Source organism: Acinonyx jubatus, chromosome D4 (genome assembly GCF_027475565.1).
Source record: "Acinonyx jubatus isolate Ajub_Pintada_27869175 chromosome D4, VMU_Ajub_asm_v1.0, whole genome shotgun sequence".
NCBI classification, from domain to species: Eukaryota; Metazoa; Chordata; class Mammalia; order Carnivora; family Felidae; genus Acinonyx; species Acinonyx jubatus.
In genome coordinates this window covers 21041287-21055812 of record NC_069391.1, presented here as the reverse complement: position 1 = coordinate 21055812, position 14526 = coordinate 21041287, and positions in this window count along the sequence as shown.

Genomic DNA, 14526 nt, shown 5'->3' with positions numbered 1-14526 from the left:
TCTCTCCCCCTCCCCCCCCCCAATAAATAAATGAACATTTAAAAAAAGAGGGAGCATGACTTTGGAGTTATGTAGATCTGGGCTTCCTTCCTATTTCTGTCATTTTGAAGCCATGAGGACAGATTTAACTTCCTGTGATACTTAGTTTCCTTATACATGCCTCATAGATTACTATAGCGATTCAATGAGATGTGTATAGAAAGAACCCTCATCATGTTTAGCACATATTGGGCTGGTAGGGTCAGAGAATTATTTCTGGAGAAGGTGGGACTTAGCATAGGTCTTGAAAGTTAGAAAGGGGCTTGTTAAAGTTATGGTTCATTTCTGCCTTGTGCCTTGTCCCTTTTTCACTTCCCCCAAACAGAAAGAGGTTGGTATCAAAGAAGGAGCTGGGTAGAGAGCAGTGAACCTAGGGGTTGTGGCATTCAATCTGTGGCTCGCTTTAAAGTCTTGCCAGCTCCTGTGTGGCCATTCCTAATTTATGTTCAACTGATATCCAGGCACTGGTATTTTGAGGTCTATATAATTTTAGCCATTATGGGCTGGTTATGGGTTTTCTATCCCTTGAGATGGGAGAACTGACCTTCAATTGGTGGCAAAGTCTGTGTACTTTATTCCCTCCGTTTGATTAACCAAAAATCAATATCCCTGTAGTCATTTTTTGTGAGAAATTGGCAAATGTATTTTAAAAATTTGAAAGTGCAAAGGGTCTAGAATAGCTAAAATAAATTTGAAATTGATGAACAAGTTGGCAGATAAACACTGTTCTATTTCAAGATTTTTAAAATAAAGCTACCATAATAAAGACAGTGTTGTATTAATGACTGATTTTTGACAAAGGATATATTCTCAACAAATGATGCTGGGGAGTTCAATCCTTATGTTGTTTGTATACAAAAATTAACTCAAAATGGATCATAGACACAAACTGAAAAATCTAAAGCTACAAAACTTTTTTTAATGTCTATTTTTGAGAGCACAAGCAGGGGAGGGGCAGAGAGGGAGAGAGACAGAATCTGAAGCAGGCTCCAGGCTCTGAGCTGTCAGCGCAGAGCCCGACATGAGGCTTGAACCCACAAACCGTACATGGTGACCTGAGCCAAGGTCGGACACTTAACCAACTGAGCCACCCAGGTGCCCCTACAAAACTTTTCAAAAACAGAGAAGAAAACCTCTGTGACCCTACGTTAGGCAAAGATATCCTAGATACAATACCAAAAGCATGAGTCATAAATTGGATATCATCAAAATCAAATAGTTCTGTTCTTTAAAAGGAATGAAAGACAAGCCACAGACCGGGAGAAAATACTGGCAAATATATATACATATATATATTTACACACACACACACATAAAAACAGAAGCCTACTGTAATGAAGACCAAAGACAAGCCACAGACTGGGAGAAAATACTGGCAAAAAAAAAAAAAAAAAAAAAAAAATAAAAATATATATATATACACACACACACACACGTGTGTATAAAATGTATATATATGCACACACACATATACACAAATATAAAAACAGAGAAGCCAATAGTAATGAAGATGAATAAAAAGAGAAAAAAACATAATGTGATTCAATTAAAAACCAATCACTTAATTTCAGGTACAGAGCCAGAATTTTTTCCCTCCAGATGACTGAAGCTTCATCTAAGGAACACACGCTTTAAAAGACTTCAGCCCTCTCCCAGTCCAGTGAAGAGGGGTAGAGAGGGTCTCTGGGAAGTAAAGGTTTTGTGGAGAAAGGGGTGAGAATTCACTTGGTTTGCTAGCCGATCAGCCCCAAGGAAATGGACTCCTTCCTCTCTGCTAGCGGACAAACAGCACTTCTGATGAGCCGGTCTCAGTCAGCACAACAGCAGCAGATGGACTAAGTGTACCTCACGGCATCTGCTGCTGTGCTGGGGAGCTGACCTTTGCACCTTCTCTTCTATGGGATCAGCTGAGATGGTCCTCATTCTTGTTAAGGGTAGCCAGTTATTCCAGGGCTGAACTTCCTAGGCCCCAAATATCTACCGACCTCTTAAGACCAGAGAGCTAATATGCAATCATATAGCCACATTTCAAACATGACACCTGAATCCAAACTGCTACATTACAGTCAAGTTGCATCAGCAACTGTTATATTTAAAGCTTTTAGAGTTCATCAAACTTGGGAACAATTTGGTAATCAAAGAAAGAAGGCCTTGTTCAAAGTCACTTTTAAAAGTTCAAGGATTGGACTGTGCCAGAATCCACTTACTAAGCAAATAGTTACAATGAGGATACAGCAGTACAAGTATCCTCTGTCCAAGGGCCTGATATGTAAAAATAATATTTTAATGTCAGAAATAAAGAGCTCCATACTAGATTAAGTGCTTTACAAATAGTCTTTCATATAATCCTCATAATACCTCTATATGATAGGTTTCCTGTTTTACAGAGGTATGAACTAAGACTTAAGAGAGGTTAAGTAAACCAACCAAGATCACACAGCCAGTCTGTGGGAGAACCCATATTTGAACCCAAGACTGTCTGACCCCAGACTCCCTACTCTCATGACTTCACTGCACAGGTCAAAGCTTAATGTTTCTGACATGAAGGACCAACGGAACCGGAAACAGTAATGCTTTAGACCCTCAGAGGAGTCTGCTTTGTAGTTACTACTGAAGAAGCTGCGTGTAGATTCCTCAAAAATACAGTTCTGTAGTTGTAGCTGCCAAGAGCCTGATCAAGTGAAGGACAAGTAACAACTCTTTTTAGTAAACAAATATTTGAAAGATGAATGGTTGGATTGATGATTTGGAGATATTGTTCTTCTCATAAGGAATTAGGAGATACTTCCATACCAAAAAGCAAAAACTATTCTTTTCCATTCATGGCTTCAAGTTAAGTTAACTTGGTCACTAACCACATTAAGACTTCCTCACTCAATGCCAAATATAGGGCATTTTATAAGTGACCCAAAGGAAGGGGGACAGTCTGCCAGGTGGTTGAGAAATGATTGGCATACAAGCCCCCAAATGACTGGGGCTTATGGAATCCATATATAAATAGATAACCGTCAATTTATAGCCCAGCAACTTGACTCACGCCAACTGGCTGGCTGGAAATGGACTTAGTGACCTTGTCTTCAGTCACACTCTTGACTAATTGAACAAATCACTCATTGAGAAAGCCAGTGGGAACATTCAAGCCATGTTATATAATACCAAGACATTACCAGTGCCAAGAAGAATAGGAAGAAACACAAGTTTAAATATTCATGTGCCAGAGTAGAAGTATTTCTTGGTTCCCAGCACCCATTCTGCCGGTACCAGCTCAAATCCAGTTCTAAAATATCCACTCCCTTCATGATGAAAGGTTGTTTGGAGCTAACTACAATCCATCTGTGGTAGCTGGGTCCTCAAAAAGCAGATGCTGAGACAGATTTAGTGGTATAAAAGGCTTATCAGGGAATAACATTTGTGAAAGGAAAAAGGAGGCAGCAAGACTATGGAAGGATTAGGAAAAGATGACATAGAGCTGACAACGTCTCTGTCAGGCCAGTGGGAAGCTCTGAAGCATGTTAGAAGCATCCTGCATTAGGCAGACACAGATAGGACCTTGTACCACAGTAGTGCTCAGTCATTGGCTGGGCCACCCCAAGAAGACCAGTACCTTAGCTCAAGAACTGAGGCAAATCTGAATGAGTTAACAGTGGAGGCTATCAGCTAACTTCACTCTCACAGCTCAGCCATGAGCACTTTCTTGGAAGGAGAATCTGAGTAATACATCTTTATGTCTGGCACACCATCCTAATATCTAGAAATAAGTAGTCTTCTCAAAAGAAGTCCAGAGTTCTCTTCCCACTTAGAGTAGGAGCAGGGGTGAAAACATAAGCGTTCACTTTCTTTTCTAATTTAAAGTTTCTACCACAGCATGAGGACTCCCTGTAGGTAAGCAAACCAAGAATCCAGTGATAGTTGCCTCCAGATCCACCCATTGAAATTCAGCAAGTAATTATGTACATATGGCTCCAGGTTACCCAGAAGGCCATCTTTCCATTGAAAAGATAATAGTGACTTTGGAGTCATAAAAAAACTGGGTTCAAATTCTGACTACAATTAAGCCCTGTGAGCCTTTGGTTTCCTCAAAGAATTGTTGCAAAGATAACAGAAAAGGTTTGAAAGTGCTAGAATGCAATAAGTTCCTAATAAAAATTAGTCTTTGCACTCTCTTCCTCTCTTCTGAGGCTAGAGACCACGTTTTGTATTTCTTGTGTTCTTCCCCTTCCCCACCCCAGACAGCTTCTAGTAGAATGCCTGGGCTCCGTGTAGCAAGTTATCAATAAATCTTCTCTGATTATTTTATATATGTCTTGTCTGTGACTTAGGCAAGTTCTTCCCCTTCTCTGGCCTCCATTTACCTGGGATAAAAATGCAAAGATTCAGTAGTTCATAACTACGGAGGGCACTAGTCCTGGGAGGTTTTGGAAATGGGGGAGGAGTGTGACATTTTTGTTTTTTACAGTAACTGGAGAGTGCTACTGACATTTGGTGACCAGAATCCAGGGATGCTAACCCTTCTGCCATACCTAGGCTGGTCCCCCACAGAACTATTTCATCCAACATATCAATAGCACCCCCATTAGGAAGCATTGAATGATCTCTATAGGACTTGGCAAATTTCACCATCTAACAACAAATTGATGTTTCTCTGGTGTTTTTTCCCAAAGGATGGGCGATCACAGCTGCACTACAAAGGTCTGTTTTGCTTAAAGTATACTTTATTTTAAAACATTTCAGCAATTCCCAGGTTATTCCATGCCAAAAATGGCAGAAGTACAGCAAGGGTAGGGAGGTCAAGTACAAGCTGGGTGTGTCTGCATCTATCTGTCCACCACCTCATCTGACTATAATGAACTTCAGAGAGTAATGGCCATTGCTTTACTTCTGCCTTCCAAATGTCATGCAAGCTCTTCTTTTGGCCAACTCTAACCGGAACTATATAAAGGAAGCATTGCTGAGTAATCTGGTTCTCGGTTTAACCAAGTTGATGGAACACCAGCCACCATGTGGTCAAGAAGACGACTCAGGTCAAGTCCTGAGCTGAGACCAGAAGGCTGAGAATGTGCCAAACACAGGAAGTATGTAGGCAACAGCTTTCAGACAGAGGGAGGAGTAAGTGCGAAGGCTTAGCTTATGTGAAGAAGAAAAAACAGACCAGGGTGGCTGGATGCTAAAGAGAGAGGGGGTAAAGGGTATGAAACAAAATTAAGCTAGCAATAGGGAATGGGTTTTATAAGACGAGGAGTTTAGATTTTACCTCAAGTACAAGTCATTGAAGGGTTTTATAAGCAGGGAAGTGATATGATGGGATTTGAGTTTTCAGAGGTGACCCCTGGCTGCTGTGAACTAGAATGCACTGCAGTGGGACAAGAGAAGAAACACTTGTGAAACCCTTGCACACTTGTGTGTATGTGTGTAGGTGTGTATATTTCTGTAATCTGGATTTCTACAGGAGAAATCTCTTGATCAAGAGGTAAACATATCGAAGACATCCAGATGGCCAACCGACACATGAAAACATGCTCAACATCACACATCATCAGGGAAATACAAATCAAAACCACAATGAGATACCACCTCACACCTGTCAGAATGGCTAACATTAACAACTCAGGCAACAACAGATGTTGGCTAGGATGCAGAGAAAGGGGAACCCTTTTGCACTGTTGGTGGGAATGCAAGCTGGTGCACCCACTCTGGAAAACAGTATGGAGGTGCCTCAAAAAACTAAAAATAGAACTACCCTATAACCCAGCAATTACACTACTAGGCATTTATCCAAGGGGTACAGGTGTGCTGTTTTGAAGGGACACCTGCATCCCCATGTTTACAGCAGCACTATCGACAATAGCCACAGTATGGAAAGAGCCCAAATGTCCATCGATGGATGAATGGATAAAGAAAATGTGGTGTGTGTGTATGTATGTATGTGTGTATGTGTATATATATATATATATATATATATATATATATATATATATACACACACACACACACACATATATATGTGTATATATGTGTGTGTGTGTGTGTGTATACATACATATTCTGGCAATCAAAAAGAATGAAATCTTGCCATTTACAACTATGTGGATGGAACTGGAGGGTATTATGCTAAGTGAAATTAGAGAAAGACAAAAATCATATGACTTCACTCATGTGAGGACTTTAAGAGACAAAACAGATGAACATAAGGGAAGAGAAACAAAAATAATACAAAAACAGGGATGAGGACAAAACAGAAGAGACTCATAAATATGGAGAACAAACTCAGGGTTACCGGAGGGGTTGTGGGAGGGGGGATGGGCTAAATGGGTAAGGGGCATTAAGGAATCTACTCCTGAAATCATTGTTGCACTATATGGTAACTAATTTGGATGTAAATTAAAAAAAAAAAAAAAAAAAAAAGAGGTAAACACATTTTACTTTTAGTTAAGAATCCAAATTGCTTATATATCACCTTCTTGAAGGGCCTTCTATGACCCTGCCATCTAGGTTTGCCAACCTCCAATCTTTACTTTGTGGCATACCATTCTTAGCAGTGACGACGATATAGAAGATCTTGTGTTTATTTTGTCATCTGTTTTTCTCATTAAGACTGACTTTGTCTTATCCCCCATTTTACTTAGTGCTTAGGACAGTGCCTGGCATAGTAGACAGGAAGTGAAGATTTATTTAATAGATAATTCCCATCCAAAAGGCCTGCACAGATAGATACTTTAGCAACAATATATAAAAGTCTCGTTTCCAAATTCCTCAACCAAAAAGGATATTACTACTCTTTTTCGTACGGGGAGGAAGTGAACCTAAATGACATTTTGATATTTTTGTTTTTTACGTTTAAAAATTTTTAATGTTTATTTATTTTTGAGAGAGACAGAGCACGAGCGGGGGAGGAAGAGAGAGAGAGGGAGACACAGAATCCGAAACAGGCTCCAGGCTCTGAGCTGTCAGCACAGAGCCTGACATGGGACTCAAACTCACCAACTGTGAGACCATGACCTGAGCCGAAGCTGGATGCTCAACCGACTGAGCCACCCAGGAGCCCCTGTTTGTTTACATTTTAAAATGAAAACTACAATGACCTATTTCTATACACTAACGAGAATAGCAAGAACAAAATCAAAACTAAACACCTGACAACAACACACACCAGAAGAATTTCCATACGTTGTTGGTAGAATGTAAAATGATACAATGGGGCACCTGGGTGGCTCAGTCAGTTAAGTGTCCAACTTCAGCTCAGGTCATGATCTCATGGTTTGTGAGTATGAGCCCATGTTGGGCTGTCTGCTGTCAGCGCGGAGCCTACTTGGGATCCTCTGTCCCCCTCTCTCTCTGCCCCTCCCCTGCTTTCTCCCTCTCTCTCTCTCTCAAAAATAAATAAACATTTAGGGGCACCTGGGTGGCTCAGTCAGTTGAGCATCCGACTTCAGCTCAGGTCATGATCTTGCAGTTTGTGAGTTCGAGCCGCACGTTGGGCTCTGTGCCGACAGCTCAGAGCCTGGAGCCTGCTTCAGATTCTGTGTCCCCTTCTCTCTCTGCCCCACCCCTGCTTGTGCTCTGTCTCTGTCTTTCAAAAATGAATAAACATTAAAAAAAATTTTTTTAAATAAACATTTAAAAAATTTTTTAAGTTAAAAAAATAAAATAAGGGGCGCCTGGGTGGCGCAGTCGGTTAAGCGTCCGACTTCAGCCAGGTCACGATCTCGCGGTCCGGGAGTTCGAGCCCCGCGTCAGGCTCTGGGATGATGGCTCAGAGCCTGGAGCCTGTTTCTGATTCTGTGTCTCCCTCTCTCTCTGCCCCTCCCCCGTTCATGCTCTGTCTCTCTCTGTCCCAAAAATAAATAAATGTTGAAAAAAAAAATAAAATAAAATAAAGTGATAACAATGGATTTATAGGACAGTGAACGGAAGAAACCAAAATCAAGGAATACCACACTTAAATGAGAACACTGGAGAAAAAGAATCTAAGAGTTATATAAAAAAAATGTCATTTGAAAAACTATAGCACCCTTTCTTGATCAAAACCCTTAAGAAAGTAGGAATAGAAGGAATATACCTTCAGATCATAAAGACCATATACAAAAGACCCATAGTTAATATCATCCTCAATGGGGAAAAACTGAGAGCTTCCCCCTAAGGTCACGAACAAGACAGGGATGTCCACTCTCACCACTGTTATTCAACATAGTATTGGAAGTCTTAGCCTCAGCAATCAGACAACACAAAGAAATAAAAGGCATCCAAATCGGCGAGAAGGAGGTCAAACTTTCACTCTTTGCAGATGACATGATACTCTATATGGGAAACCCAATAGATTCCACCAAAAAGCTGCTAAAACTGACCCATGAATTCAGCAAAGTCACAGGATATAAAATCAATGTACAGAAATCAGTTACATTTCTATACATCAGTAACAAAGCAGAAAGAGAAATCAAGGAATCAGTCCCATTTATAATGACACCAAAAACCATAAAATACCTAGGAATAAACCTAACTAAAGAGGCGAAAAATCTATACAGTGAAAACTATAGAAGAAAGCTTATGAAAGAAATTGAAGACACAAAAAAATGGAAAAACAGTCCATGCTCATGGATTAGAAGAAAAAATATTGTTAAAATGTTGATACTGCCCAAAGAAATCTACATATTCAATGCAATCCCTATCAAAGTAACACCAGCATTCTTTACAGGGCTAAAACAAACAATTCTAAAATCTGCGTGGAACCAGAAAAGACCCTGAATAGTCAAAGTAATGTTGAAAAAGAAAACCAAAGCTGGAGGCACCACAATTAGGACTTAGCTGTATGACAAAGCTGTAATCGTCAAGACATTATCGTACTGGCACAAAAAGAGACACACAGATAGATCAATGGAACAGAATAAGAGAACCCAGAAATGAACCCACAAATGTATGGCCAGCTAATCTTTGACAAAGCAGAAAAGAATATACAATGGAAATAAGACAGTCTCTTCAACAAATGGTGTTGGGAAAAATAGACAGCAACATGCAGAAGAATGAACCTGGACTATTTTCTTACACCATACACAAAAAATAAACTCAAAATGGATGGAAGACATAAACACAGGAAGCCATCAAATCCTAGAGGAGAAAACAGGCAACAACCTCTTTGACCTCAGCCACAGCAACTTCCTACTCATCACATCTCTAAAGGCAAGGGAAATAAAAGCAAAAATGAACTACTGGGACCTCATCAAGACAAAAAGCTTCTGCACAGCGAAGGAAACAATCAACAAAACTAAAAGGCAACAAACAGAATGGGAGAAGATATTTGCAAATGACATATCAGATAAAGGGTTAGTATCCAAAATCTACAAAGAACTTCTCAAACTCAACAGCCAAAAAACAAGTAATCCAGTGAAGAAACAGGCAAAGACATGAATAGACACTTCTCCAAAGAAGACATCCAGATAGCTACCAGACACACAAAGAGATGCTCAACATTACTCCTCATAAGGGAAATACAAATCACAACCACAATGAGCTACCACCTCACACCTGTCAGAATAGCTAACATTAACAACTCAGGTAACAACAGATATTGGCGAGGATGCAGAGAAAGAGGATCTCTTTTGCACTGCTGGTGGGAATGCAAACTGGTGCAGCCACTCTGGAAAACAGTATGGAGGTTCCTCAAAAAATTAAAAATAGAACTACCCTACAACCCAGCAATTGCACTACTAGGTATTTATCCAAAGGATACAAAAATGCTGTTTTGAAGGGGCACACACACCCTCCCCAATGTTTATAGCAGCATTATCAACAATAGCCAAACTATGGAAACAGTCCAAATGTCCATTGACTAATGAATGGATAAAGAAGATGTAGTATATGTATGTCTGTATGTGCATATATATATGGAATATTACTTGTCTGTCAAAAAGAATGAAATCTTGCCATTCACAACAATGTGGATACAACTAGAGTGTATTATGCTAAACGAAATGAGTCAATCACAGAGAGACAAATATCACATGATTTCATTCATATGTGGAATTTAAGAAACAAAACAGATGAACATACGGTAAGGGAAGTTAAAATAAGATAAAAACAGAGAGGGAGACAAGCCATAAGAGACTCTTAAATACAGAAAACAAGGGTTTTCTGGAGGGGTTTTCTGAGGGCTGCTGGAGGGGAGGTGGGTGAGGGGGATGGACTAAATGGGTGATGGGAATTAAAGAGGGCACTTGTTGGGATGAGCACTGGTGTCATATGTAAGTGATGAGTCATTAAATTCTATTCCTGAAATCATTATTACACTACCTTGGATTAACTACCTTGGATTAAAATTTTTTTAAAAAAAGGAAACAAGAAAAAAATGTCACATGCAAAATAGGATGGCATTTTTTTTTAAATTTTTTAATGTTTATTTTTGAGAGTGAGAGAGACACAGAGCGGGAGCAGGGGAGGGGCAGAGAGAGAGGAAGACACAGAATCCAAAGCAGCCTCCAGGCTCTGAGTGTTGGCACAGAGCCCAACAGGGGGGGTTTAAACCCACAAACAGTGAGATCATGCCCCAAGGCAAAGTCAAGTGCTCAACTGACTGAGCCACCCAGGTGCCCCAATCAGATGGCATTCTTAAACAGAAACATTAGAAGCTAAAAAATGATGGCAAAATAACTTCAAAAGTCTGAAAGTCATTTTTAACCTAGAGTTTACAAAATACAGCCAATCAAATGTAGGAATAGGATGAACACTGTTTCACATAGGAAAAGTTGAACATTTTCATTTCCACAAATCCTTTATTGGGAAGTTTCTGGTAGAAGAGAGTCATAAAATGAGGAAGGAAGCAAAGAACAAGAAAGATGTGGAAATGGGATGGTACACAAGAGAGAAGCAAAGGGAACTCTTGGAATAATGGCAAAGGAATGTTCTAACAGCGACAAAGTTAGCATAAGAGCAAGTACCTGACTGGACGGGGGAAGAGTGCCAGGAATGTGTCTTCAAGTTTAAAAGGAGGAGGAGGAGGAGAAAAAAAAAACAGAAAGAAGAGGAAGAAAAGAAATAATTAAAAGGCAGGGAGTTTGGATGGCTCAGCCACTTGAGCGACGACTCCTGATTTTGGCTCAGGTCATGAGCTCACGGTTCATGAGTTCAAGCCCCGCATTGGGCTCTGTGCTGACAGTGCAGAGCCTGCTTGGGATTCTCTCTCTCCCACCCTCTCTGTTCTTAACCTGCTTGTGTTCTCTCACTCTCTCAAAATAAATAAATAAACTAAAAAAATGTTTTTTCAAGAAAGAAAAAGCAACTTATACTTCTGCCAGATACTTAATGAATAGGGGAGACATACATAAAGAAAATAAAACTACAAAGCAGTAAGTGACTCTCAGGAAAATGGAAGTTTTGCGAAGAAAAGATGTGTAATAACATTATACTACAAAGTTCCAGCATACCTCATATTAAAAAGAACCAAGTAAAGACTTCAGCACAGCCACCTGTCTGGAAGCCTGCACACCCAGCCTGATGTTCATGTTCTTCACACATGGAAGAATACTTCAAGTAGCCCTGGACAAGCTGGAGGCTCACCCTCCTGTCAGTGGGTACATAGTCCACAGCCCTGCGGTGTAGCTGGCTCAGTGGTAAGGTGACCCTCCCCTGGGGCAGCCTTGAACTAGGCCATCGCCATGCCGCATGCTCCACTCACCAGTTAGGCAGCAGGGATCAATCTGTAAACTGACTAGACGAATCAAATGTATTGGGCTGTGCACGTGCAGGGCTTGTTTCACAAGAGTGCAACCCATTGGGACAATGGAGCATGTGCATGGACAGAGGATATATGCACAGTACTTATGTCTGCCATTCCCTACCATCCCTTTGCACATGATGTTTTCCCCGTCCCATGAACAGAGAATTGCAGTGGACCCACAGCATGTAGGAATTCAGTTGAGACTTAAGAAAGGTTAAGTGTTTTGTATCTACAACTGAATAAGTACAGGTGGTGACAGCGAAAGTAGGCGGAGCCGTATGAATGAGAAATTCATTTCCATCTCAGAAAGCAAGCAATGGTTTAAGAAATACAAATGATACCAAGGAACCGTATCTTAGCTTTTGTCACTAGAGTTACATACTTGCATTTACTGATGCTGAAAATTATGACACAGACAGAAAAGAAAAGGTAGTACAACACATAGTTCCTTTTCCTCTTGGTCCTTACTCATCAGGAAGCTGGAGGGAAAGAGTGTTGGTAGAATGTGCACATGTCAAGAAGTGAAATAAAGAGCATTCGTTTTGTGCAACATTTTCCTACTCTTCTGGGAGAATGAAATGCATGTGCATATGTGAATTACAAAACCCAACTTGCTTAATTTTGGTGATCCCACACATGAGTTGAATGCTGTTTGTTGCATTTAAAGCTGACACTGCACAATAGAAAGATAAAAGCAAAATTTATGTTAATACTTTAAATTTTGCTTTAGTTAGAATGGTATTAAACAGAAAATTAAAAAACACCAAAAAGACCACAGAAAGGAAAAAAAACCTCTTAATATTTTTGTACCTTTCAGGGCACATTTTTGAACAAGGATTCCTGATTTTCAAGGATTCCTGAATTTTCATTTTGCCCTGGGCCCCACAAATCAGAGATTCATGCCATAATTCTGTCAGTGGTTATAATAAAACTTTTTCAAAATTCTTAAATTTGTATTTATCCAATAATGGTTGTGGAATGATCTGAAGAAAACTTCAGACTTATGTGCCCAGCTTTCTCATGGAAAACTACCATAAAATAGCATTCATTTATTCTCTTCTAGAATTTAGTTTTGTGTATGCTGAGGTAATTGTTTTTCCAAGTAAATAGCCAATCATCCCAATATCATTTAACGACTAGTCTATTCTTTCTCTACTATTCTATGCTGTTACCATAAACTAGATTCTCATATATACACATTTTTCTGTTTTCTATTCTCCAGATCCAATGGTTTCATCTATGGTGTACCAACTATTTTGTTTCCGACAGGCTACTGTGTGAATTGCTTGGAAGACAAGCCCCATTTGTTGTTCCTAACTTTTAACATTCTTTTAATTACTCAAATATACTTATATTTAGTGTGCTAAAATTTTTAAATCTCACTGAATGACAAGGATGCTCAGACAATTAAATGTGGGAAACAGTCTTTTCAACAAAGGTGCTGGGACAACTGAATATCATGCAGAAGAATGATGTTGGACTCCTATCTCACACCATATACAAAAAAGTTAAATAAAAATGGATGATAGATCTAACAGTAAGCACTAAAACTGTAAACTGTAATACATAAATCTTCAACTTTCCATTACACCTAAGGGACAACAATAAAAGAAAAAATAAATAAGTTGGACTACATCAAAATTAAGACCTTTTCTGCTTCAAAGAACGTCCAAAGAAAACCCACAAAATGGGACAGATATTTGCAAATTATAAGGGTTTTAGTATCTAGAATACATAAAGAACTCTTACAATTCAACAATAAAAAGACAATTAATCTGGGAAGCCTGGGTGGCTCAGTCAGTTAAATGTATGACTTTGGCTCAGGTCATGATCATGTGGTTTACAAGTTTGGGCCCTGGGTCAGGCTCTGTACGGACAGCTCAGAGCCTGGAGCCTACTTCAGATTGTGTCTGCCTCTCTCTCTGCCCCTCCTCTACTCATGCATGCGCTCTCTCTCTCTCTCTCTCAAAAATAAATAAAAACATTTAAAACTTTTTAAATAAAGACAATCTAATTTAAAATGGGCAAGGGATCTGAACATTTCTTCAAAGAAAACATACATATATGTATATCTATAAAAATATTTATGAAAATATACCTACTGTATATATGTGTAAATATTTTTGAAAATATACACATATCTTCTACAGAGAAAACAAGTGTTGATAAGGATGTGGAAAAATAGGAACCCTCACATGTTGCTGGTTGGCTTGTAAAATGGTGCAGCTACTTTAGAAAATAATCTGGCATTTCCTCAAACAGGTAAACACAGAGTTAACTTGTGACTCAACTCTCTCTCTCCAAGGCACATATCCAAGAGAACTGAAAACATGTCCACACAAAAAATTATACATGAGTGTTTACAGCAGCATTATCTATAATAACCAAAAAGTGGAAATAACTGAAATATCCATCAACTCATGAATGAACTGTGGTAGATCCATACAATGGAGTTTTATTTAGCCATAAAGCAAAATGAAGTACTGATACTTATTACATGAATGAATCTTGAAAATATTATGCTAAGTGAAAGAAGCCAGCCACAAAAGGCTACATATTCTGTTATTTCACTGATATGAAAAGACCATAGTAGAAAAACCCACAGAAAGAGAAAGTAAATGAGTGGTCACCTGAGGCTGGAGGGAGAAGGGCAATCGTGAATTACTGCTAATGGGTATGGGGTTTCTTTTTGAGGTGATGAAAATGTTCTGAAATTAGATAGTGGTGATGGTCCCACAACTCTGAATATACTAAAAACCAATGAATTGTACTTTAGAAGAGTG